The sequence below is a fragment of the Triplophysa rosa genome, linkage group LG10 (genome assembly GCF_024868665.1).
Source record: "Triplophysa rosa linkage group LG10, Trosa_1v2, whole genome shotgun sequence".
In the NCBI taxonomy this organism is placed as follows: Eukaryota; Metazoa; Chordata; class Actinopteri; order Cypriniformes; family Nemacheilidae; genus Triplophysa; species Triplophysa rosa.
This window is the reverse complement of record NC_079899.1, coordinates 14,267,044-14,294,922: the sequence shown is the minus strand read 5'-3', so window position 1 is coordinate 14,294,922 and position 27,879 is coordinate 14,267,044. Positions and strand designations below refer to the sequence as shown.

Here is a 27,879-nt window from a genome sequence, read left to right as displayed (position 1 = left end):
CTCTTGCTACGAGGTCGTTAGAAGGCGTTCCTACTTGGTTGCTCTAGTAACATTTATGACCAAACCCTGCAGTAAATGACGAGAGACGGATGACGTGAGCTCCACTGCTTTACTCCTATTGGTAGTCGCTTCCGAAAGTCGCACATCATTTGCCTAAAGTTGAGCAATTCTCAACTTTGTCGCGTCGCTTTGTCGCTGGTGGTCTGAATGGGGGCATTAAAGGGAACTTTGCTATAATTCTGTGACAATACAGGTACCTTGTTTGCAAAGAGAGTTCTTTTAAACTCTTTCAGACTTATCCAAATTTATTATCAAACTAATGTAATTTACCCTAAAAAATATAATATGTTGTTTTTCCAACAATAGAGAATATTTAGATTTAATGGAATTTGGTGACACTGACATTAAACCTACAGCTGCTCAATGGATCATCATGGTTGAATATTGTAATACAGTTCAAAGTAAAGAAGGAAGGAGGCGGGAACCGGCGAATGATAACCAACTTTTAATAATAAAATAAACAAACAAGAAAACGAAAGTAAAGCTACCTCACGGTCAACTGCCGGCCACACAAACATAAATAAAACTTAACACAGTGTCCAAGCCTGGTCCTCTCTCCTCATACACTCCTGTCGCTCGTCTTATTATGCTTCCGCTCCTCCGTGAGAGATGCGAGACCGGTGCAACATGCAGCTGACACTCATTATCACTCGCGTCACCGGCCTCGCACCGTTCCCTCACGGCTCTCGTCCCGCCTTCCTCGTTATAGATATCTAAAGAGTCATTGCATGACTTCGAATGATTTTTAATACAGTAACTTTTACTGTGCTTTTTTCATTTCATGCATTTTCTGTGAGAAAATTTATGTTCAAGTTGTCTCTGTAAACTGATATTGCTAGTCAGAGGCAGGTCAGAGGCCATCACATTTTTGAGTCCATTTGATTGAAGTTAAATTCTAAATGTAAACAGCTCATTTTGATTGCTAAAATACAAATGTTATATGCTATGGCAATGCTAATATAAATGCTAACACATACCCTGCTTTCCAATTCGCCTACTTATACTAGCCCTAATAGTAGGTACTGTTTTTGTGTTGGAATAGTAGGTACTATTGAGTGCATGGCATAAGAGATTGCACACACTGGGACATACTAACAGGAAGCGGAAGTGGCCATTGTTGCCTAGACAACATTGTGGCCAATAACTGTCACACACATCAAAATACAGCTCTTCTTTCCATTAAGGTATTTATTAATTCATTATTTGTATATGTAATTTTTACTGTATACTTACATTTGTTAAATTAGTGATGCATCAGTTATATAATTTATTATTGCAGTGGAGTGTCTCTAAACTCGCCTACTCGCGGTGAGTTGTGGGTAATATCAGCCGTTAGAGTGTGCATCATTCTGCACTTGGAATTTCTACCGGAAGTAGGAGACCATCCGGGAATCTTTGGAATACTCTTTTCAACATACTACGATTTGTAACATACTACTTTCGAATACTATTAGGACAGATAGTATGCTGATTGGAAGCAGGGATAGACTAAATAGCCACAAATCTTAATTTCATAAGGTTTTAAAATGGGGTCAACCCAGTAACCACTGGTGCTTACAGTCTATACCATCAGAAAGAAGATCTGACTTTTGGCAATCGGCTAGGGACTCAAACCAAGAAATGTCAGCCAGGCCACAGAAAAATCCCACCAAACCATTCAGCCAATCAGCAGCTACAGAAGGCAGGGCTAGTGAGCGGGTGATACGGGTCCAAGAGGACTTTAATTGCTAGCCGGGGTCAAAGGGGTTGAGACCCAGAGAGAAAGAGAGACAGCACTGGGGCTGACAGGTCTCTTTAAAAGCTAATCTGGTGGGATTGCCGGGTGGGCGTTTAGGATGAGTGTACGTGTCCGTAATAAGGGCTTAAATGGGCTCACATCCTGAGGGAGGGAATAAAATAAAGAAAAAGTGTGAGGAGAGGCAGAGTCACCTAAGACCGTCACGCTGGCCGTCTCCCTACTCCATTAGGCTGCAACCGAGGCCCCTGTGGTAAAAGTACTCCCACACCACAATACCTTTATCTTCCGAAACGTTATCCCGTGTTAATCATTTAATATTGCATTCTTCATGCAGCCATAAACTGCAGACGCTCTTCCTTTAGAAAAGTAAGCTGAGGGGCTCGGCTTTCCTGTCTTGAGCATTTACTACAAGGGCCAGAGCAAGTAAGCTTCTATATACATTACACACAGTCCATAATGAAGGCCTCAGGAAGCTACAGCAATAATAATTTACAAGAGTCCTCTCTATTTCTGACGGAAGGAAACGGAAGAGATTGCACATCAGATAAAAAATTAACTTCCGAGGCGTAAATGAAAAGATAACAGAAATCTGACTGTTAAAGGGATAGTTCACCCAAAAATAAAAATGTTTTTTTTTTAAATAAAGAAAGAAAGAAGAAAGTTTTGAATAACATGGGGGTGAATAAATGATAAACATTTTGATTTTTGGGTGAACTATATCTTTAAGCAACCAAACATTAAAAATAAGGCTGTCCTCAAAATTGCCCAAAAATTGTTTTTTAGTATTATCTGTTTATAACTACTATGTGTTTATTATGGTGGAGATTAGCAATACAAAATAAAGATCCTCAAAAATGAAATGCCTTGAAATTTCTATGCCATTAACCCTAAAACACACCGGAATCAAGAGCATTGAGTAATTAAGTTATGCTTGACCACAGACACCCTTATCATTTACGCTTTCTTAGCTTTTGAGTCTTTTCCCGCCATTTTCCAAGCATCTACGCAGAGGGTCGTGAGCCCGAACAATAGGCGAGGTGTAGCGCTCGCCAGAGGCATTAACGCTTTAAAGACACACAGCACTTAACCCCGAGCAGCTCGGGTGCTCGTCTAACGTGGCGGAGAAAAGCGCCATCACTTACACACGCAAATGACATCGGCGAGCACGTTTGCATGCCTCAAAAACTATGTCAAACACAGAGCTCAAGCGTCTCACCCTTTACACGCACGCTCTTAAGCACACATACACGCACGGCACGCTCTCTCAATCTTCATATTTAGACAAGCCGGTGAATATTTTGAGATTTCGGCCATGTCTGAGAGAGAAGCGGAATGCATCAATTATTTAGAAGAGGTAACCCGATGCTTCCTCTGTTGAGGCAAATCTGCAGGCTGCTCCCCTGAGACAATAAAAAATGAATTAGGGAGAATTTATTAATGTGTGTCTGAGTAAAACGTTGGGCCGTACATTCTACTGGCTGCATCGCCCGATATCAGTCAACACGAGCCACATAGCAGAGCATGAAAAAACATCCACAGAATCAAAGGCTTTGGTGGGGGGGTGCCTTAAAAAAAGACTCATCAATAAAACAGGCCGTTTTATATGTGCATTCTTCGCAGGCATTTTCATGGCATGTTTGTTCACACTCCGGCTGGGATTTGTAGGGAGCACAGCTGTGCATTCATCCTAAAAACAATATTCCTCCTCAAAAGAGTTTATGCAGCACAGAGGAGGCAATGGGGGGACGAAACAAATGAAAGCAGGCTGGCAGTCTTGCCCAGCTGTAACATGACCCAAGTGACTGTGGTATAGGCTTTTTCGAAAACTGTGGATAGATCAACAAAAAGGCCTTTTTAAAAATAAACCAGAACCTTTTAGCTCTCATGAAATCTGTAATGTGATAAACTATAAGTGTACATGTAGAAAAACTCCACTTTAGATCTATTTTGCAAAAAAGGATAACTCTGTTTTTAAAAATGTTTAAAAATCATCTTTTTTTATTATATCATCATGTTTTTATTGTGTTATGATTTTTGATCTGTTTTTGCAAATAAATCTGCCAATACGCCCTTTTTACAATGACGTCACTTAACTTCCGCCTTTTCGCAAAGCAGTGTATCATAACATCCGTCTTGCAACAAACAAGAAGAAGAACTTCCGTTTTGCCGTCGCGCTGGAATTTAACAACAGTGGAAAAAAACTGACAGAACACAAATTCAAGTACTTATCCTAGCACCTTCGCTAACACAAAAAGAAAACAAAACACTTACCTTCATAATCAAACAGGTACCGTTCAACGAAGAATTTGTATCCTTTCTCTAGCTTTGATCTTGTCGTAGGCGAAAATTTGTCTGCAAGACGATGGACATCATCTAGCCGTATTGGTGGCAGATGTGCAAGGGACTTGGTAAACTCCATTCTGAGGCGCTGTGGCTGTGGCTAACTTCTTCTTCTTGAGTATTACTGGCGGTTGGCAAACCAGCTTATAGGTGCTTACCGCCACCTTATGAACTGGAGTGCTAGCGGAAATAACGATACACTGCTTCGCGGCAGAACGGAAGATGGGTGACGTCATGTGAAAAGGGCGTATTGTCTTTAAGATATTGCATGTAATAGATAGTGTATATGTAAGTGAGTGTGTATACAGTGTGTATATTAGACCACCTGTCATAATAAAGTGAAAACACAAGTATTTTAGGAAGTCTGTAAAAAACACTAAAAATTTAATTAAAATTAATTTAATATTAAATAAAACATTTTTGTTATTTATTAGACAAACTTCAAACTGAACACATAAAAACAAAAAACGTAAAAAAAATGTTATGGCCTACTTGGCCTTGATAACAGCTTGCATTCTTACCTCTTTTTATGTACTTTTCCAAAGTCTCTGTTGTTACTTGATTGTAATTGGGCATCTGAATAAAAGTGATTTAATATTTGTGTCTGCCTTTCTTGTAAAACAGTATATTCAAAAATGAATGGATAACAAAATTAATTGTATTTTAGCATTAGAAATCCTGGGACTAAAAGCTTACACGTAATAGTGGATTAACCTTTACAGAAACATAAAAAAACTGTTGGTTTGGATAGTTATCTAGTGCCTGCCTGAAACATCCTCTTGTAATTTCAAACAGAAGATATTTTGAAGAATGTTGGTAACTGAACAACGGTACATCCACTTCTATTGTTTTGAAACAGAAACAATGGAAGTACCGCCATGTTTTAGCTACCAGCATTCTTCAAAATATCTTGTGTTCCGCTGAACAAAGAAAGTAATACAGGTTTGAAATGACAAGAGGGAGAATAAATGATGACAGATTTTTCATTTTTGGGTGAACTATGACTTTAAAGGGACTTCTAACAGAACTAATGCCACAAATCAATTAGCAAACAAGCAATTTTAACATGAAATTTTACCGATCTAAAAACACAACTAGCACAAAATCTGATGCTGCACAGCAAATCAGCAATCTGCCCCCCGATGCATACTAAAGCACCAAAGCCACAACTCTTAACAAACCAGGGGAGACTCGCTCATCTACAACCAAAACTCATCCTATTCTGGAGATAAATGAATCAATATATAAATAAATAAGATGGATATTAAAAACCGTTGCTTGCTGACCCTCTGCCTGGCAATTGAATCTCAGCTGCTGTAATCTACAACAGGAACCTGGAGATATGTCTGGGATTGCCGAAGATATGCATATTTAACAGTGCAAGACATGATAAATAACACACTTAGAAAACTCCTGACAGCCTGACTGAGAAATTAGCAATGACCAGACGAGACGCTGCGAACGACGCACGTATTTGTGCGAGCGCAGTTGTGTGCGTGTCTTCGGCCCTTTTAGCTCCGTGACGAGGAAAGGAAAGCATTCGATGCACGTACCAATTACTATTCCATCTAACCCTCGCTAAAGGCAAAGCAATGCAATCTTCACATTATAATCAAAACCATATGACAAAGCCGGGGCCATTAGAGAACAATTTCAAGTGTTTCACAGCAAGACAGTGATTTTGGAATTGCACTTACATATGCCGAGTGCTTACCTCTGCGTGAATGCACCTGCTAGACGGCTCAAGCTTTCCTTCCCTACCAAGCGAACGAGCAAGCATTAAAAAAAGAGAGACGGTTGTGACAAAGAAAACAACTTAACAGCCGAGGATAGAGGTGTAATTTGAGTTTATCTGTGTGGACAGATAATGACAGTTTGAACTCCATTTAGAGGTGCAGAGGCTCCAAACCTGTACTTTAGCCCGCTTCAAACACAGTTCCCTTCACACCTCTTCTGTTGAAGACGGGAAAGACAGAACCGAACATGAAAGTCTAATGTTTACAGATTACATCTGCCCGGTGGTGCGTGTAGTGATTTTTGCCATGAACTTCCGTAAAAAGCAGGGATTTTGTGACAGATTATTCTTAAGTGGCTGTATTTTGCAGAAGTGTGTTCCAATAGCAATTTGTATACTTTTCCTTCCAAAAACCTAAATAAAGATGATTATGCAAAGCAAAATTACCAGGTTAAACAAAGTCCAGCATTTCTCCAATCTGTCCTGTACTGCAGGATCGGAGCAGTTGCTATTACATTTTTTTGTGCAATGTCTCATCTTCAGAAGTTTCTGCAGTACTTCGGAACGTACTTGTGCGAAAACATAATTTAGTGTGAACGTTTCTCAATCTGTGATGCCCAGGGGCGATTCTGGGATTTTAGTTTTAGGGGAGCTCAGACCCTTTCCTACATATGAGCTGAGTAGGCTCTGAGAATTTTTTTCTTCAAATCTTGCTCGACTGATAATCATTTTCAAAATAGATTTTTTTCAGATTTTAAAGTGGCTTAGCTGAACTCTATTTTATTTTCATAAAGACAGGTGAGCTAAAGCCCACCAAAAAGGTCTAGAAATGGTCAAAATGGGTGTCCATGTATTCCACATCTATTTGTGCCATATGAATTTCTACCTGTATATGGTGAATGACAGCGGTTTATTTGTTTCCCAAGTTCTTCAACCTTATTTTTCATTCTCAATCTTTCCTCCGTCAGTGGCGGTTTGGGCGCTTCCGAGTCATTTTTCCACTTCAATGATCCGGCTCATGACATTGTTTTATAAAACATGTCAGATCACTCCTCCAGTGGCCTTCTCCGAGAGGGGCTTCCTCTGTTAGTGATTTCAACTAGAAACGTTCACCCCTGCCATAACACTTACCATAAAAATAAGAGCAAAGGAACACATTAACGTCTGTGTGCGTGCACCTATTGTATCTCTCCATAAAAAGAGGGAGAAAGGTGAGTTACTGACCTCACTCTCTGATCCAGAGAGAATTCAGTCTTTTTCTCTCAATCAGTCAGGGGTTACATCACAGTAAGAGGCTCTTGAACAGTGGCACGCTTGTGATGACAGCGGTGATCTTCTCGTTTCTTTTCTGCGGCAAGCTCTACGGCACTTGACAGGCTGCACAATGTACTCACTTTACAGGCACATCATTTGCACCCTGATGAGTGAAAAACATAAGCGAGGGTGGGGTCTTTTTAGCCACCTTCTCACCTCTTTAGCAAGAAGCCATGACATGAGATTAACAGGTGCTGGTTTTTATTGAGTGGGAACACATCCCTGGCAATAGAGAACTCACTGATCTTTTGAGAGTGCTGTAATAGAGAAACAGTCTGGTTCCGAAGTAAAAATCCTGTTCATTTTCTCCATATATGAGAATTGATTGTTAACGGTAGACAACTTGAAAACCTGACAGACCTAGTTTTTATGTTGTTGATCAATGGCACAAGCTTAAGTTGAGGCCATCATTCTATGAATTTTTATTTGAACTACAGCATTCTTGGTGAAGAACTACATTACCCATTATAATCCAGACTCCACCAACTATACAAAAATGGCACAGCAATAGACCCGTGTAGCCGGTCTAACTAAACATTTAGATTCTGAATTCAGAATATTTTCCAACAAACATAAAAATATACTAAAAAAATATATATAATCACTAGTTTTACATTTTTCCATAGTTATAATTAAAGCAATCGAAGTACAACCACATTGAATTGTGGGATTGTAGTTCATTCGCTCAAACATGTTCAACACAATCTTGCGCCTTTATATTTTTGTCTATTTTTTAAATCTACATTAAAAATCAAGTTTGTAATGTTCTGATTCCCATCAGAACTTATAGATTTGATTTTGGTCTTAGTGGAACAAAATAAATGAGAATAATACTTCCGTAACCAAACACGACCAAAACATAGCAAAGGAGAAATAGCAAAGCAAATTATGAGCTAGTTTAGCAAAATCCATAGGAAGGGGTCAAGAAAAGTCGTTCAAAACATTTTAAACAAAACAATTTAAACCATTTAAAAACACAACTCGAAGGTTAGTTCCCTTTTTGGAAAGGTACCTTGGGATCGTCCAATGTCTACAAAGTATTAGCGGTTAGCATAGAGGTCTACCAAGAGACAGCAACTTAAACAAATAAAATGTCTTTTTAGATCCCTGATGCCTTTCCTCTTTTAAAACATCAAACTGAACCGTTAACACCTCAGGCTAAGGTAAAAAAAATCTAATTGTTTGGACGGTTATGTAAGCGTCTCCTGAATAACAATGGCCGTATTCCTGCAGGAGTTAAGCAGTCTCGCATTCTACTTTTCTTCTATATTATTGTGTTACTTTGCATTTTGTTAGCCTAAGTTTAGAAACGGGTCCAAAGCGCTGACTCGGGCTTCTGCAAGAAAAGCACCTTATCTGGGAGCGCTCTGACGTGAGCTTGCTATCTAGAATAGGAATCTTACAGCTTGAACACCAGAAGAAAAAAATGTTTTCTCTAACAGGACCATCTCTATTGTAGGATATACATTTTCGGTCTGATAAGCAATAATTCTCGGCTGGGATGTACAGTAGTGGGGAAAGTGGATGAGGCTAGCATGGTTTTAAAATGTCAAGCAAATCAAAAGATCAATGAAGATGTTTGTCACTGAAAATCTGTCATTCCTTAATCAGCAACCAATGTCTTTGATGGCTCTGCATCATCGCCGAATGCTTCCTTGCAGCAGATCCTGAGGATACAGTACAGGGCCTCCAACAAACCTTCACTACAAACACCACAGAGATCTCCACTCCACCTCCTACTTCTGATTTTTCCTCTCTCTCTCCACAGAGCTCCGCAAACTGACCCGCCTGACCCCTGAATTAATCCCAAAGTAATTGAATTTACTCAAATTCCCACAGGCACGCGGCTGCCGTTGCAAAGCACTTGATGTTTCTTTGTGGAGAGGCTTAATTGAGTTTTCATGACTCCGTCAGAAATAGACACCTTTTCTCTTCTTCGTCTTTACTTTCTACATACAGACTGGATTATTGTCCCTCAATTTCAATTGGAATGAAGAACAAGAGCTAAAACAAGACAGAAAGTGGCAACAAACCAAAACCAATAACTTTTGTCTTTGTCACTTATATCCAACTGCAAACAAGAGATTGAAAAGAAAAGTGTATTAAATCATTACAAGCTATAGAGATAAAAGTATGATGAAATGTATGCAGCCTAAAAATGTAAAAAATGTGTATGTAAAGTTGTTCAGCATGTACAGTAAAACATTCAACCCCAGTTGTACATTTCTAGCGATACAAAAGCATACATTTCATATATTGGTAACACTTTACATTAAGGTTCCCATCATAAAGCATTTATAAATGTGTTCATTAATGATTAATAAGTCATTTACAAATGCATTATAAAGCAGTTATAACTGCATAAATAAAAAGGGGGATTCTTTCGAAATACCTGACAAATAGTGAACCATTTTTAACTTGCATGTTATAAATGCTTAATAAGTGTATTTATTTATCATTTATTTGACTCGAAAGCAGATTCATTATTATCTTGATGTTGTAAAATAGGCTGTCAGACGGGAGACTGTAGGATGTTATGTTGTTTTTTTTATTATTGTATATTTCAAATCCTATGTCACTTTTCAAACCATGTTTCTTACCTGATCCCGAATGTCTTACGGTGTCCTCCAGAATGCCTTCAGATCATGATGCTTATCCAAAGCAGTTTTTCTTGCATACCAAGATAAATTCATCAAACTTTTGATCACTTTTTAACACTAAATGCACAAAGGTTGTTGTAAACTTGTTTGTTTACAATGTTTTATTAATTATTCAATTACTTCCAATAGTTAATCAAAACCAGAAAACATTGATTTATTATGCATTGTAGAAACAGAATTCTCACAAGGCTACATCTATGATGTGAATCATATATTTAGAAGTATTGACAGCCCATGAAAGTGCACTTTAAAGAAAATTGGATGCCTGTGAAGTATTCACGTTTATTAAGCATTTATAACATGTGAGTTAAATATGGCTCACTATTTGGCAGGTATTTCGTTAGAATCCTTTTTTAATCACGCAGTTATAACTGCTTTATAATGCATTTGTAAATGACTTATTATTCATTAATGAACACATTTACGAATGCTTTATAAAGGGAACCTTAATGTAAAGTGTTACCCATATATTTAACTGGTCATTATTTCAAACAACAAAACCAGATTTTTTTGTGCAGGACTGTACTTACAAAACTCTGAGTAGCATTCAAATGTTTTATGACACAAACATCACAAAGTTCACATTAAAAAATGTATACCTCAACTCAAAATTTTCTGGTAAAATTTTTAGTTGCCAATTATCACAAAGATGTTGAACCAGAAATGCAGACATCCACCCCAAACAGGCAGAACTTCTAAAACAATTTGCTTATAATTTTGCATAGGACCAATCAGCAGGCGTATGACAGACAGTATTCCTCGAGCAACCATGTGTCCCTGAAACAAGACTGTCTCTGTGTCGAAGATCGTCCATCTCTCAAACAGCCAAACAGCCACCAGGTAGAGAGCGACAGCACATACTGATCACGGGTCAGGTCTTTGCCTCATTTGTGAGTTCAGCTGCTACCAGAAAAAGTGCCAAAGCTGGTTTCAGATCAGTGATACGATGCAACACCTAGTCCCAATAGGAAGCTCATTTCACACACCAGACGGCCTCTCAACAGGTGAAGCCTGCGCTCTCCGTGGCTAATTTACAAGTGTGCAGCAGGGCTGAAAGTGATGCGCCTTTGCAGAGGAAGAAAACTTTGTTCATTAACTCGGTGTATGCAAATATTCAAAGAGTTATGTAGTGCGCTACTGCGAACTCCTCGAGTAGCAATTTCCCCAGGCTTAATGCTCTCTCAACTGAGCACCTACCAAATTACATTGTCTTTCCTAATTTTGTAATTAGTATTCATACTTTCATGTCGCCTATGTTTAAGAAATCACTGCGTTCCAGCAAAAGCATGTTGTTCTTTGTGACGTGCCCTGTAGAGATAAATGGGGGCAAAGAAGCTTGTAAAAAAGACGTGATTGTTGTGCCATGAAAAAACACAAGGATACAAAATTACAGAAGGCATACAGTATGAATTTACAGTTTTACAGGGCTGGGAGGTAGATATAGTGTACGATGTACAGTAGCGGTAGATATTTGGGCTAAACTGTTACTTGCAGCATTAATATAGAATTCAGCTGATGTAGTTAGAGGTGTGCTTGTTATGATTATTTTACAATAGCTTTGAATGAGGCTTAGCCAATGAGAATCAGTCAGAATCTGCTGTATAATAAAAGTTTAAGTGCTTTCTGAATTTAAACCAGACATTTTATGCTAATAATAATTGGTAACACTTTACAATTAGGTTGTATTTGACATACGTAAATGCATTAGCTAACATGAACTAACAATGAACAATACTTGTATTTGTACAGCATTCAGCATTTACTAATAAACTTCATTTTTAATAGCAAAAGTAATAAATGTTAACATTAGTTAATGCATGGTGAACGAACATGAACAATTGTATTGACATTAACTAACATTAACAAAGATAGATGCTGAAAACCTAAATTGCTCATTGTTAGCCCATGTTAGCTAATGCATTTTGCTAATGTTAACAAACACAACCTTATTGTAAAGTGTTGATAATTCATGGTAATTTATGAAATCATTTTAATTGACATTTAATATGATTTCCACCAATAATAACTTTATTGTTAATATGTTGATATATAAACCCTAACAACATTATAAATTTGCACCCCTATGATTTACAATGTATTATTATTCAGTAAATGCATATTTGATTCTTCTATGCTATAAAATTAAACCAGATTGGATGCGTTTGAGCAATCAGGCTCTCCGTAAAGCTCTGAAGAATAAAGAATGACAGTAAGGTAGACAAACAGTGAAGTGTGGCCTGCTTCGCCATGCTGATCTGAGAGTCTTGGTGAGGTGCGAATGGGGTGCTTCCCTATCTGTGCTGCTCCGCTGCTAGAGGCAGCTCTCAGCAGCCCCATCTGTCCCCCCAGTGCAGCACTGAATCAGGGACACAGTCAGACACGCTGCCACGGGCCTCCACGTGACCACCAGACATACATTCAAATACACTCAGTGTCCCTTGTGAACCACAGTTTTGTTCAAGAATATTTTGATGTACAGTATTGCAATGAGAAGATCATTCCATGGAAGAAAGAAAGCTATTGATTTTTTCAACAACATGAGGGTGAAAAGGAAACAGAACAGTTCACCCAAAAATGAAAATAGACTATATGCATGCAGGGTGATGATGTACTTCCACTAAAATCTCAAAAAGCACTGAAGTAATTTACCACCAAGCAAAAATTATGTTTACTAAAAAACGCTCAGATTTTTGCGAACCGACAGCACTACTGCTGAGCATTGTTAAGTGCCTCTGTGATCAAGCCTCAAGTAAGTGCAAAAGTTGACTTACTTTTTATTTAATATTTGTGGATGTTGCTTGAAACATATAGCTTGAAGCCTTTTCCCTTTTGGGTTGTCGATGCGTAGTGTAGTGTTTGGATAATTTGACGTCATTGACCGTGATCCGAGGTGCATCTTGAGTGAAAACGTCATTGTTCCCCATGGACGCAACGTGCGCCGGATGTAACTGAGCGGCCTAACGCGGAAGCAATCGTGCACAATGTCTATTCTGTCATCATTTACTCACCCTCATGTTGTTCGAAACCTGTATTCATTTTTTTTTTCTGCTGAACACCAGTGGCGTAACTTTTTTTTGAAAATTGGTGGGGACAAAGACGACACAAACAATACTTTAATATTTTTTTCTGTAATAACTCGTTGGGAATATTCATGGACGTCACAAGTGGGAAAAATGTAGGTGACTTCTCTATAAAAATGTATAAAAACTGCAGCGCTTTATTGACAGCTTCAGTGGTGTAACGTTAGTGCGAAAGACGCATGACAAATAATATTGACACAGTCGTGAAGCAGGTTCGAATCCACTGAACTCACTATTCTAAATTTTCATGTCAGATCTGCTTCCATTTGTTTTTATACTATATCATGTTTTCATCAATAGATCATTTAAAACATGTTGTGCTTTATTATATGTAAGGATGGCTGTTGCCGTACGTAATTAAACATATTAATTCCTGATAAAATTTGTGTGTTTTCCCCATGTAAAAAAATTGGTGTTTGACACAGATTACCTGTCGGTGGGTCAAGGATTGAGACTTTTGGGAACCCACTGCTAATAAGGACAAACATTCAAGTATACAGAGGAAACAAATGGAAAAATAACATCTTTAAAAAATCTTATTTTCACTTATTAACAATTTTCACAATTAATCTTGCAATAGAGGATAGCAACCGCAGGTCGAGAACAATAATGATGAATATATAGCACCAAAGTGAAATTAAGCGCAAAATGTTTGGTACATGTATGACTTGAACAGCCATTTTCAAATATTTTCGTAATTTTATTAAAAATAAATACTTTGGTAACACTTTATAATAACGTCCAGTTGTAAGTGATGTATAAGTGATTAGTTAATGATGAACAAATAATTTACAAAACATTCATAAAAGATTAATAAGTAATATGCTAACAATTTATGCATGTTTTGTTAATTCAGTTAAAAGTAATTTACAGGTGATTAGTTAATCATTTACAAAACCTGACTGTGCATTCATAAATGATTAGTAAGTGACATGTTAATGTTTTTGTGTTTTGCGAATTCGGTTATAAATGATTTACAAGTAATTAGATAATGATGAACTAATCAATTACAAAACATGACTTTGCGCTCACAAATGATTACTAAGTGATATGCTAATGATTAACAAATCTTTAAGTTAGTTGTCTTAAAAATAGCATATCGTGAAATGATCAAACAGATCCTTAGTAAATGGTTAATAAGTTACTAGCTAATACATTATTAATCACTTTTAAATCATTAAAATATCTACTCTTATCTCAAGAAACAATTGTTAACAAATGATAATTGAACCATTTGAAAATGATCACTATGTACTTTGGTTTATTAAAAAGCACATGCAACTATGCTTTGAATTGTCACATTTGTACATTCGTTACAGCAATTAGGGGATGCAGAAAGTGTTGTAAGTGTGTTGTATGCACATACAGATCATTTGTAACAGGTAAGAAAGAACTATGAATGATGAGTAACACATTTACAAGTGATGGGTAGTTTACACTTTAGATTAGGGGATGCAGAAAGTGTTGTAAGTGTCTTGTATACCAACCCGTCCTCACTCCCGACTCGTCACATATTTACGCTCGGTCAGCGCCCCTCTGCGTTACTTTTGAACGCGCAGGGTACTCCTTTGGTGTCGTTTTTCGACGAACAGGGAAGTGCGTTGCTGTTTGCTAAATGCTCCAAACCGAGATGCGTGCAATTCTTAGCATTTCATAATTATTTATGGTTTCAATATTTTGTAGCACCTAACCCCAACCTCACCCTAACCCTAACCACTTCTCAGCCATTTAAAACACAACACGCAAATAAAAGTACAGTCACAGGTATTTATTGCACAAACTGACCAAAATCATTACAAAATATAACGAACAACTCGTTTCGAAGACCTTTTTGCACCAAAGCCATACAATAACTTTACATGAAGATGCCGTGCTTGTCCGTGAATACATGAAGTCGCTCCCATTCGAAAGATAAACCGGAACAGCTAGATGAAGTCGGTCGCGGGAGCCAATACCGTTTCACGTTCAAAGCCAACGAAATGACGCGATCGGTCACGAGACACGGGAGAGCCAATGGCATCGAAGCTGACGTAACTTCCTCTGGCGGCAATATTTGAACGTCGTTCCTTCACTGGATTTGAGATTTACGGTGGACGGTGATCGCTTTCGGATCTGTTCCTCATACAAATCGATCATTTCGCGTTGGTACCCTTGAAATATCTGTATTTTTGAACGACATTTGTGGCTGCTTTTATTATGTGTTTTATATTACGATAAATAAACAGTTACATTACTTGTTCAAACTGTGAAACTGTCTTAATAGCGTCATGTAAACGCAATTATCCTGGCCATTAAACTTAAATTAAACCCCGAAACATCATCATTGCAATTATATCTAATATACATTTTCATAATAACAGTCAAATTTGCGTGCCCTTCACGTCGAAAAACGACGCCAAAGGGGTACCCTGCGCGTTCAAAAATGACGCCGAAGGGCACTGACCGAGCGTAAATATGTGACGAGTCGGGAGTGAGAATGTGTTGCGTATACACATCATTTGTAACAGGTAAGAAAGAACTATGAATGATGAGTAACACATTTACAAGTGATGGGTAGTTTACACTGTGCTGACTAGCATGGGAATAGATCGATGTCTTCTCTGACACATTTGGAGTATTTTAATGCTGTGCACCTTATGTGTTCTTCAGTGGAAATTTCAAAACACCACACACTGGAATCCACTGTCTGTCAGTCATTTACACAAATGTGTTCACTTGCCCAAAAGCAATTTATTATTCTTTAAAAAATAGTTTTAGCATAGTTGCATGTGCTTTTTAATAAACCAAAGTACATACTGATCGTTTTCAAATGGTTCAATTATCATTTGTAAACAATTGTTTCTTGAGATAATAATAGATATTTTAATGATTTAAAAGTGATTAATAATGTATTAGCTAGTAACTTATTAACCATTTACTAAGGATCTGTTTGATCATTTCACGATATGCTATTTTTAAGACAACTAACGTCAAATTTGTTAATCATTAGCATATCACTTAGTAATCATTTGTGAGCGCAAAGTCATGTTTTGTAATTGATTAGTTCATCATTATGTAATTACTTGTAAATCATTTATAACCGAATTCGCAAAACACAAAAACATTAACATGTCACTTACTAATCATTTATGAATGCACAGTCAGGTTTTGTAAATGATTAACTAATCACCTGTAAATTACTTTTAACTGAATTAACAAAACATTCATAAATTGTTAGCATATTACTTATTAATCTTTTATGAATGTTTTGTAAATTATTTGTTCATCATTAACTAATCACTTATACATCACTTACAACTGGACGTTATTATAAAGTGTTACCAATACTTTTACAATCGGATATGTGAAAAAGTTAAGCAAACAACAGTCCCGAACCCACGACGAGATGAAGCAGGTAACGCTTGCTTTATGCTCTATGCCACCGGAGCAGTTAAATATTTCGTGTTCCATTCTTACATTTTGTCTATTCTAATCTGAAACTGATGGGCGGAGTTAGTATAAATAGCCTCTGCTTACAAAGCGGGCTACTTGCACGGTAAATAGACACTCCGTATTTTTTATTTCTTCCAATAAGTGGTGGGGACAAAATTGACTTTGGCAAAAAGTGGTGGGGACATGTCCCACCCGTCCACCCGCAAATTACGCCTATGCTGAACACACAGAGTATTTTAAAGAATGTGGGAAACCAAACAGTTCTGGGCACCACTGACTACCATAGTTGTTTTCCCCCTACTATGGAAGTCAATAGTGCCCCAGAACTGTTTGGTTACAGGCATTCTTCTAAATATCTTTCTTTGTGTTCAGCAGAACAATGAACTTTATACACGTTTGGAACAACTTGACGGTGAGTAAACATTGACAGAATTTTCATTTTTGGGTGAACTGTTCGTTTAAGATGGCATGTGAATGGGAGAGAAAACAACTTTTATCCCAAGCATTCTCACTGAGATGAGAGCTGAACTGCTATTCAATCAGTCAAGGGCACCAAACTTCATAGATTTAAACAGTCTACATGAACTTATAGAATTTTTCTCTAGTTCCAGACAAGACGTAATCAAAGTATACTAATGAAGATGGCAACTTTTGCAGAAAACATACAATTATCTCCTTCCCAACCAGCAGATCGCTATACATGATTAGAATGGATCAAAATTAGTCAAATCAAAAATGTGGGGCAGCATTGCAATTTTGGAACACAATATAAGAAAATAATTCAAATAGAAATAAAAAAGGATATTAAAACAAAAACATTTAGACTGACTGCCAAAAAATGTGTGTCCTCATCAACAGGAACAAATTCACAGTTTTATGCTAAACTGGGTTTTGCTTTTTCTCTTTGGCTCTTACAATTCCTTTACAGTTACCGCTGAATGAAAGCCAACTGCTTTCTTGAAACTTCAAACATTGCAGCTACCCCAAAAGTCTAAAACAATCCATTAAAATGAAAAGTGTGTGGTTTACTCTCCCTCACTCGCTGAATTAGAGAGAGAACATTGAATATTCATGACTGCAAGTCCACACAGGTGACATGCTTGACTTTTGTTATTTGGCTAACCTAAACAAAAGCAAGCCGGCTGCGTTTTCTTACGAAGTAGGTGGGTTGCATGTTCCCTAGAGACCCCCTTTGCTTTTTGTAAAGAGTGTTAAACCAACATGCTAATGATCCGAGAGAAGAGAAAAACAAGGCGGTCACATAGAGAGAGCATCTCGTCTTGCTACAAAATCTACATTTAGTCCTACATTTGTAACAACACAACTAGACAGACAAACCAGATGGAGAAAATATACAAAAGGTGTGTTAAAATACAGACAAGTACAAAATATTTAAGATGGGTTAAGAAAATAAAACTCAAATGCTGAAAACGGTTATAGGCAAGATTGCTGTAAGAAACACAGAGAAGTGCTTTTGAGGCAAAAATGATAGGGTCTGGTCTCTCAGGCTGTGGTGGACAGTAAGGTGCGCCTTATTGTATTTATTCGCAGGTGAAGAGGAGCCCAGCGTTTACCAAAGGGCCAGCGGGTCAAGGAGTAGGTCGTGGGGGTGTGCAATCTTGGGAATGCTTCTGGAGACACGGGTCAGGAACTAAGAAGATGAGGGGTGATTAATGCAGAGAGCCCAGACCTGATCGTGACCTCAATAGTGGAACTCGGACCTCAAGGCTGCACCTATACAGACACTGTCTTCCTCCACATATTGTATAGAAAAATATAAAGACTCACAGATGTACACCCTCATCCCAACACAAAAATATGCTTTTTATAAAATAAATGTCAACAGTCATTTCTATAACATATAGTATTTCTAAAGCGCATAAGACTAAACAGCTTTGACCATCCAGTAAAAGTATGTACTTTATGATGTGAAATACTAAACAATACCATGCAGTAAAACAAAGCAGTAAAAAATGTATTTTAATAAAACAGATCGCTTTGTCATAGACTGGTCGCATGTTAGATATTAGACGCACAGAGATGCTAATGCTAAGTCCTTTTAAATGAATTAATACAAATTAAAGGCATAGTTCACCCAAAAATGAACTCTTTCATCATTAACCTACTCTCATGTTGTTCCAAACCTGCATGACTTTTTCTCTTCTGCAGAACACAAGAAAATATTTTGAAGAATGCTGGTAACCAGACAATTCCGGCCCTTATTGACTTCCATTGTATGAACACAAAACCACAGAGACATTTCTCAAAATATCTTCTTTTAAGTTTCACAGAAGAAAGTCATAAAAAGGTTTTGAACAGCACGAGGGCGAATAAATAATGACAGAATGTTTCTTTTTTAATAAACTATCCCTGTAACTTTTTGTACAGATTCATGTAGTGCCTGAGTCCGATCAGACACGCAATAACTAGTTATATTTCTTAAATATAATAACAACACCCCTCACCCAACCAGCAAGCTAGTCGCCAGGGGGTCTATCCCCAATCTGCAACTAACACCTAGTCGCAGGACCAGATCTTTGGTGACCATAGCAACCCACACCAAACCATCAAGATAAAGTATGTTACGACCGAATGGAATGTAGGGAGATGAACTCTCTTTACTCACTTTGGGGACAGACATACAATCCTAAATACATCTATATAGAAATGTACATATATTCATTTATAACCTTTCCATGTATTGATGTTCTTGTTGTTATGTCTGTCTTAAACATTAATCCAAAGTAGTTTGAATGAATGTGTGTATTACTACTAGAATTATTAGATTTGCAGTAACTCATTTAACCAAGATGATGTAGATCATGTTTGGTGTCTATGAGCTACATTTGTGATTTCCTTAATGTTTGTTGTGTCTTTGTAACTCTTTTCATATTAGTTTTATTAAACTCTTAGAAGTTTTCTAAGTGAAAATCCAATCAGCTTTCACATGAAAAACACCATGTTGGAAGACAAAGACAATTAACTTTCCCTCCAAAGGTGCCATCTCCTGATTGGTTCAGTCACATCTGTAGGATGTGACATCCTTACAGCTTAAAGAATATTTTGATGATCATTCTATGGAAGAAAGAAAGCCATTGATTTTTTCAACAACTTGAGGGTGAAAACCACCGTCTCTTCCGTTTGTGCTGTGTTTTTCTCTCTTTTCTCTTCACCCGGGCCCCTTAAATTTGTGCCAGGCTGCGGCCTTGTCTTTCCATATACAGATCCTCTGCATCAAACGGTTCTCTCTGATCACTTCCAGCCAAGATCAACTGGAGCCTCAACAAACTGCATCAGGACACTTTCTTTGTTTTGATGGGCAAGACATGCAAGTATCATACTTAGTCTTATTAATGGATGCATGAGCATCATTAATCCTTTTAACAAAGGTGCTTTACAAGTAAGAAACTGATGTTTTGTTCAGGCTATTGATCTTCTGAACATCAAATACTTCCATAAATCCATGCTCTGTTCTTCTCTCTGCTTCAATTTCAACCTTCTTCTTCCCATAAGTAACTATATGTGCGTTTATGTTAGATGCGTCTAGTCTAAATAAAGTCCTGTGTTATGTCACACGTGACGTTGTTTGTAGTTCATGCTCATAATCCGGAGTCCCTAAACATGCAGATTCTTGCTACCTGCTTCCCCAAATCATGAATTTGATCCAGATAAGTAAAATTGATCATAATCAATTAAATTAATCCCAATTTGGGTTTATATTTGTTTCCCTTACAAAGGGTGGTGGAGATTACTTATAATTGTGATCAAAACTCACCAATTTGGTGGAGAATAGTGTTTAAATAATACTGTTCTTCATTGAATCCCCTACATTCATAAACTTAAAACTTGCAGTGGCTTCTTTAGCCTTAACCAAAAAGCAGACGACAAGCCATGACCAACTTTAAAAGTTGTTTGAAATATAGTATTAGCCGAACCATCTCCATTGTTTTTCCCAGATATGCTGTAATCCTTATTGCATTCAGTATACTACACATTATGCGGCATGTTCACTCGATGCAAACTTTGAAACACAAATATGGACTTTTCTGATGAGCACCAAGAAAGAATGTAAGACAAATGTACTCTCTCTCTCGCTCAGGTCTGATGAGACTTCTGATGACACTTCCACCTTTCTGCTCAGTGAGGGGGAAAGATAGGTATGTCTACACTCCAAGAGAGAGAGAGAGAGGGCCAGGGAAGCTTGCTGACCCAGAGGAGAGATTTACGGCGGTAATCCTGTAGATACAGACGTTCCCCGGGCTCTAGGACCTCAGCCCTGTGAATAACGTCTGCTCTGTGGACATCTTCATTACAGAGTGCAATGCAGGTTAAAATCCTGTTACAGAGCCCAGCAAAACAACTTTTCCCATGCATGCTAAAGAAAGTCCCTACGAGTTTGCAGGTATGCTTTGTTCACTTGCTAAAGCCAACAAATCCAAACAATGACAAAAGCAAACAAATATCAACGCTCAGTATAAACTCTCTCGGTCAACATTAAAGCTTCTATTTGTAGCCTCCCCCTGAAATTCAAATGTGATCGCTTAAGTTGTGCTGCGGTTAATTCATCCTAATAAAAAAGGAAAAAAGCACATCCATTAATCTGCATAAGGTGTGTCTCCATGTCTCTGTGGAGATGTCAGGCATGGTGGATACAGCTGACAAATGAAATGAGAGATCTTACACTGACAGGGTCTCTTGGGTTCTGTTTACACGTTCCACTGCACTTCAATATTCATATCTTTCTTTTTAGAGTTTAAACAAGAAGACATTATCTTGCACTTATCAAAATACATCGGTAAACAGTGTAAAGTTAATGAAACACCGGTGTTTTATGTCACCGTTATTGTATTGTGCTTGTGTGAAGAAAACTCTTATCTTAATGCGTTTAGTTCTGTTTTCGCAGTAGGATAAAGCACTAATTAATTTCCTGTGACACATACAGAAACACAAACCTAGCAAAATTAATAGATTGGTTCATTCGAACATAAATGAGAGGTATTAACAAACATAGCCATTGTTTATTTTGGCCAATGAGGAAAAGCATTACAATCAGTTCAACTATAAATGTATTTCAAAACTTTAATTAGCTAAGTAATTGCTTTAAATGTCCATTATACCATGGTCTGTCTGAATACTCGATTCTGATTGGCTGGAAGCTGTGCATTAAAACCGTTTAATGCACAGGTAGTTCCAGTCAGTTTGATCACAGTTCAAAATTAATGAGCTGCCTATAATGTAATCATATCACACAGACGCACACGCACAGATTGGACATTGCGCTGCAAGTGCTCACTGAAACAGCACCGAAAATGTTGTTAACCTGCCCAGGACTGGGACTAAAAAACAGCCATTTTAATGCACTTCAGGGACGCAACCGCTTCGCGTCGGGTGGTTCTTTGCCTCCAAGTCATGTCTTGTCATATTAAACCTGTATGACCTTTTTTCTTTAGCAGAACTCAGAATAAGCTATTTTGAAGAATGTTTGTAACCAAACAATGGCGGTACCCATTCACTTCTATTTAAGAAAAACAATGCAAGTCAATGCGTACCGCTGTTGTCTGGTTACCAACATTCTTCAAAGTCTCTTTTTGTGTTCTGCAAAAAAAAAGAAAGTAATACAGGTTTCAAAAGACAAGAGGGTGAGTAAATGATGACACAATTTTCATTTTGGGGGGAACTATCCCTTTAAGGTCATAATCTTAAACCCCTCGGAAGCCCAAGAATGCATTCAGATTTCATTTTTTCTATTAAAGAAATCATAAAATGATTACCACAATTAAAGCACTCACCCCTTGAACCACTGAGATCATCATTAGCAAGAATCAGCAAGAGAAGGTTTTGTCTGGAAACCACGTCACTACCCAGACTCTAAATCAGAGCTCCTCCTTCCTGCTTCACCACCTACAGTATCTCTCAGATTAGCCAGAGACAGTCACCGGCCCCATTGTGTAGAGAAATAGCAGAGCCAGAGAAAGCTGGACGTAAGCACTTCTACTTTCCCTGCGCTATTGCTGATGTGAGAAAGATATCAGAGGGCAGGAGAGCGCAGAGACAAAGAGGAAGTAGGAGAGAAAGCTGGCGCGCCTCTGTCCAGAACAGCGGTGACAGAAAATGACAGTGTTCCGCTGGGGCTCATGGGTAATCTTTGCCTTATGTATCATCATGTTCCACCGCAAGAGACATCTGCCAAATGACTCACCGTTTGCAAAACTTACAACGTGTGCAAAAATACCCAAATCGCCTGCATTAGAGCGGTGTAGTATAAAAAGTAACGCTCTCCCGAGAGATTTGGAGTACTAAATCTAGTCGGCTGTTGTGCAGAAAGTGTAGCAAGGCCGTGAGAACTCTCTAGTCTTAAACATGGAATCCAGAGTCATCACAACTTCAAGATAAGCATCTCTATTACTGCATGCACATGACTGTCATTCTCATGCGGGCTGCTGCATCATGGGAATTTAGAGACAAGTGTGTGATATTATCTTTGCCGTTAATGTAAAAAAATCGTAAACATTAAATCCAGCCTCAAACCATTGACTTGCATAGGTTTGGTGTCCATACAATAGATGTCAATGGTTTGAAATGACAAGAGGGTGAGTAAATGATGACACAATTTTTATTCCTGGATGAACTATCCCTTTAAGAATGAACGTTTTCTCAGATGTTTCTCTTAAAAATTCTTAAAAGTAAAATGGTTTGATGGTTTTAGATTGGGTTTTGGCCAACCAGACTTGGAGACCGACTAACAAGCTGAAGGCAATCTTGGCCAGGCAGGGAGAGCAGTCAGACCATCATAAACTAACTAAAACCAGTTTAGTCAGCCCTAGTGTCCAGTCTAATAACTCTCCCTCTCTCTCTCTCCCTCTAAAGATAAGCAGTCATAGACTGAATACCCTAATGAGATAAGAGATGAGGTTGCACACACCTTTTTCTGACAGAGCTCCTTCCTTAACCTCAGAAAGAGAGAGAGAGAGAGAGAGACTGAATTCAAAGAGCAGTAGAAAAAGGGAGAGTCATACATCTCAGTGAAACAACATGATTCATGAAAATGTCATGCTGACAGGGCTCAAACTTAGAGCCAACAGTTTGCACTCCCAAAATACCTCCTCTGACTAATGCCACTGCAGGATACACACACGCGCAAATGCATATAAAGTATAGAACGCAGGTGTACTTCCAACACACACATTTGCTGTGCGTGTTGGATCACAAAACAGCAACCTTCAAGCCTTTAAATAGTACAGACTGTTCTTGTGGAACACCGGACACCTCACGCTGGAAAAGACATTTATAGGTCATTGTAGTACATTATTGCAGAATACTTCGATTCTTATTGGTCATTTACTGTCTGATATTGCACAATAATCACCTGAACATCTGCAATGTACAGTAATATTGAAACACCCAACTGGTGTACATTCCTGGTATTACCTAACTGGGCTGTGTGTAATTTTTTGGAGGATCTCTTGACAAGAATGCAATGTCTTCAGAGGTGCATAAAGACCTTACATAGTGAAGCGTTATATTTTCTATATTATCTTAGAAAAAGCTATTTGTATCTACATACACAGTGGGTCCCCTTACATGGAATTCGTCATGTTGTTTCTACACTAACCCTAAACTAATAAACTGCTCTACAGAGTGCATTTCGTAAATACGTTATCTCCTTTGGCAAAGAAGTGAAAACGTGACGACATCTTAGCTCTGTGTCAGCCATCGTAGTGCTTCAAAAGGGAGGGGTGGAGTGAGCCGTTGGTTGCAATTCGCAACCTCACTGCTAGATGCCGCTAAATGTCATACACTAGACCTTTAAATAATAAAACAAATCCAAATAAAATAAAATATTAATAAATCAAATAATAAAATATTCTAACTAAAATAAAATATTATGAATATTGAGCCAGATAATGTACATTTAGCCAGTCATTATCACAAAATAAACCCTTCAGAATGGCACAATATCCAGCTCCATGTCAGGCCTAATCCTCTTGTCATTTTGTCGTCAAAATTTACATTTGCAACATTCAGAAAAATAACAAAGCCCAAATGTCACTTATTTAAACATATACTGAAAAAAGCTTTTAAGAACATGGGAGAGTATCAATAAATCTCACAGCTGCCATTGGATACCAATCAGAAAAGTTCAGAGGTCATCTGAGGGACTAAGTTCACATCAAAAGGTCCTGTCCTACAAACCTCTATTGAGCTGCTGTTAATATGTACGTTCTGATAAATGTCTGTCCTTAAATGAAAAATGATTAGACAAGTCCACTGTAATTAAAGTAAAATATTGCTGCTTTATAAAATGTGTGATTTTTTTTTCTTTAAGACAAACCAAGCTCACGCTTGGCAACTCCTCCACTTGTTTCTGGAACACCTGGAGCACAGAAAGAGTTCCAGAATCCAGCGCATTAAAAAGTAGTTTGCATGGAGCTTTGCTGTATTTGTTCCGCAGAGCTGAAATATCACGGCCAGAGCTCGATGTGCATTTGTGAGGCGAGTGATTCAGTTTGCTATAAATATGTCTGCCCTTTCCACTCGGCCAGCACAACGGATTAGCAGCTTTCCGTCTCCAACGCCACGTGCGTACACAATAAAAAAAGTTTCCTTCCTAGCTCCCATTTTTTTCTCAATCTTTTTACCCTTGCTGTGAAGTAAATACACTGCAATGGAGTGTTGTGTGAGATAGTAAAATGAAGATACAGAGAGAGAAAAGAAAGATGCAGTTAGGGGCAGCCTGAAGCACACAGAGCTCCAGTATGACTCCGATTCACTCGTTTCCCCTCATCTTTCTGCCTGATGGAAGAAGGGAGAGATGGAAAGAGAGCGAGACACACAGAGAGACAGTTCTCTAGAGTTGGGGAGCACCAAGAGGCTTTTTAATCTGTTACAGAATGAAAGTGTGCCAGATCACAGAGCGGCTGATGTCACTCGGGAAACGGCGGTGCTCGCACTGCACTCTACTGTCTTATCTGTAGCACTGGGGCCACAGCAGTCACTGCTCTGAGACTGCTGCATGCAGACACATCCTTTTCAGTTTGCTCACTGTCTGAAATCAGTGCGTTTTCTCTGCTGTATGTTTTATTTTGGCATTTGTGACCCTGGATCACAAAACAAGTCTTAAGTAGCACGGGAACATTTTTAGTAAAAGACAAAAATACATTGTGTGGGTCAAAATTATCGATTTTTCTTTTATGCCAAAAATCATTAGGATATTAAGTAAAGATCATGTTCCATGAAGATATTTTGTAAATTTCCTACCTTAAATATATAAAAACTTTATTTTTGTGAGTGGATGGTCTGCCACAGTGCCCCTGATTAACAACTTCAAATGCAATTTTCTCGATATTTTGATTTTTTTGCGCTCTCAGATTTCTGAGTTTAAATGGTTGTATCTCAGCCAGATATTGTCCTATTTTAACAACTCACATATCTATAGAAAGTTTATTTATTCAGCTTTCAGAATATGTAAAAATCTCAATTTCGAAAAATTGACCCATAAGACTGGTTTTGTTGTCCAGGGTCACATTTTAGCTAATTACATATAATCGGCAGTATAATAAGCAGGCCCAGATGGAATCTATGAACTTTCATTGTGTTATATAGAGTTGAAAGTACATTTTTACTGGTAGATGAAAACATAAGTCAAATCAAATCAAGACAACATATTTTTTATATACCGTAAGCACAGGAGCAAAGGATGTGTAGAGCTTTATGCATGGTGATGGTTCAAGTTCCGTGGAAATCTGAGGAGTTTTCGAGTGTTCCGATTTAGGCCTGGTTATGTTGTTTCACTCTTACACTCTAAAAACGGTTGTGTTAAACACAACACAATCTGTGTTATTTCTGGGACAACACAAAAAAGTCAACGTTCTGTGTTACTTTAAACTCAATTTGTGTTATCCCTTTCATTTATTAAACACAAAGTGACACATAAGGCCAAATTTAACAGCTTGCGGCAGCGCAAACACCTCTTTTGGGTAAAAAAAACGACAGTCGGTATTTATGAAAGACGCAACACTGCTGTTTTTGCGACTGACCTTACTGCATATGCATTTGTAGGAGTTTCCTCTTCAGACGCAAACTTCAGAGAATTTAAACACGATTTACAAAGGTTTACGCTCGTCATTGTGCTGGTATTTGCGGCTGTATTTAACGCCCCAAAAATAAGCATGTCTTAAACCCTGCGCTAATTTGCACTGCGCTTTGTAGATTGCGTTGGCCATTAAGGGAATATCGCGCCTGTGTTTTTTTTTTGTGTGCGCCTTTTTAGTAAATCACCCGCAGTAAAGCGACTCCCATCGCTACTTTTTTTTAAGTTGTGCTCTTGCGCTTTTGCCGTTAAGTAAATCTGGCCCATAATGTGTTAAACAGCATAACAACAAATAATGTGCTAATTATTGACATCCTTTTTAAGAGTGTAGTAGAAACGTACACGACTACAGGAGTTAACAGTACAAAAGTTTACTATGGTAACCATAGTTCATGCCAAAAAGCACAAATTAAGTGTTATTACCCTAAAATCATGTTTCATTTCCAGTCTAATATTTGTCATAAAAAATGTGTCATATTGCAAATATGCACATTGCAATGGTTTGTAATAACTGTATCATTTTAATCATTTTCATTTTCATTATGCATAGTCAAAGTTGTATGTCAATGAAGAGAGCAGAAACACTGGCGAGATGCTTGTGATGCTTTCTTTTCCCATAGAATGAGATTTAGGCCTATGTTGGTTATAACAATGCTTTGTGTTTTACACAATTTAAATGGAACTTTGAGCACTATTGTATTGCATATTGCCTTATTTAGCAAAGTTAATACATTTTCCTCAATATCGTTCAGACAAACTATAAAGAAAATATGGTAACTTTGGAGTCACATTTACATTTATGCATTTGGCAGATACTTTTATCCAAAGCGACTTACATTGCAGTGTATTATACATTTGTTTCTGACTATGTGCAATCCACTGGGATCGAACCCATGACCTTGGCATTGCTAGTGCCATGCTCCAACCACTGAGCCACAGGAAAGAGTTACATTATAAAAAAATATTTGATAACTATTTTCCTGACATTGCAACTGATCCTGAGCAGTCCTTTACATCATTCTGCCTTGACATCATCACCATTACCTTCCTGTCAGTCTACTTCATCAATCTAAACACAGCGCATGGTGAAGTCACAGCTATCCCCTGGTTCCAAATTTACCCTATGCATATGTTCTAGTCAAGTATGAATCATGCGGCGACGTTATGTTAGCATGAAAGGGTCATCTGACCCAGGGCTGTTATGAGCAAAATAATTCAGGTCAGCTAGATGCTAACCGCTCCAGCAGGAGCCCTCGACTGTGAACAACATCAAAACGAGATGAAATAAAACTCAACCATCTATTTACCTTATTTCCAGTAGCGGTAGCAGCTACTGGAATCCATATTTGAGAACCGAATTACCTCCATCCTAGTTTGGGACAGGCTAATATAAATATTTGGCACAAGTAATTGAAACGTCGACTTTCCAT

At 38.0% G+C, this 27,879-nt stretch overlaps 1 protein-coding gene across 6 annotated transcripts in view; it reads right to left on the bottom strand.

Annotated features, from left to right (window-relative positions):
- The window catches only part of esrrga (estrogen-related receptor gamma a), a 153,482-nt gene that overhangs the window by 117,616 nt on the left and 7,987 nt on the right, over nt 1-27,879 (bottom strand). The window lies entirely within an intron of this gene.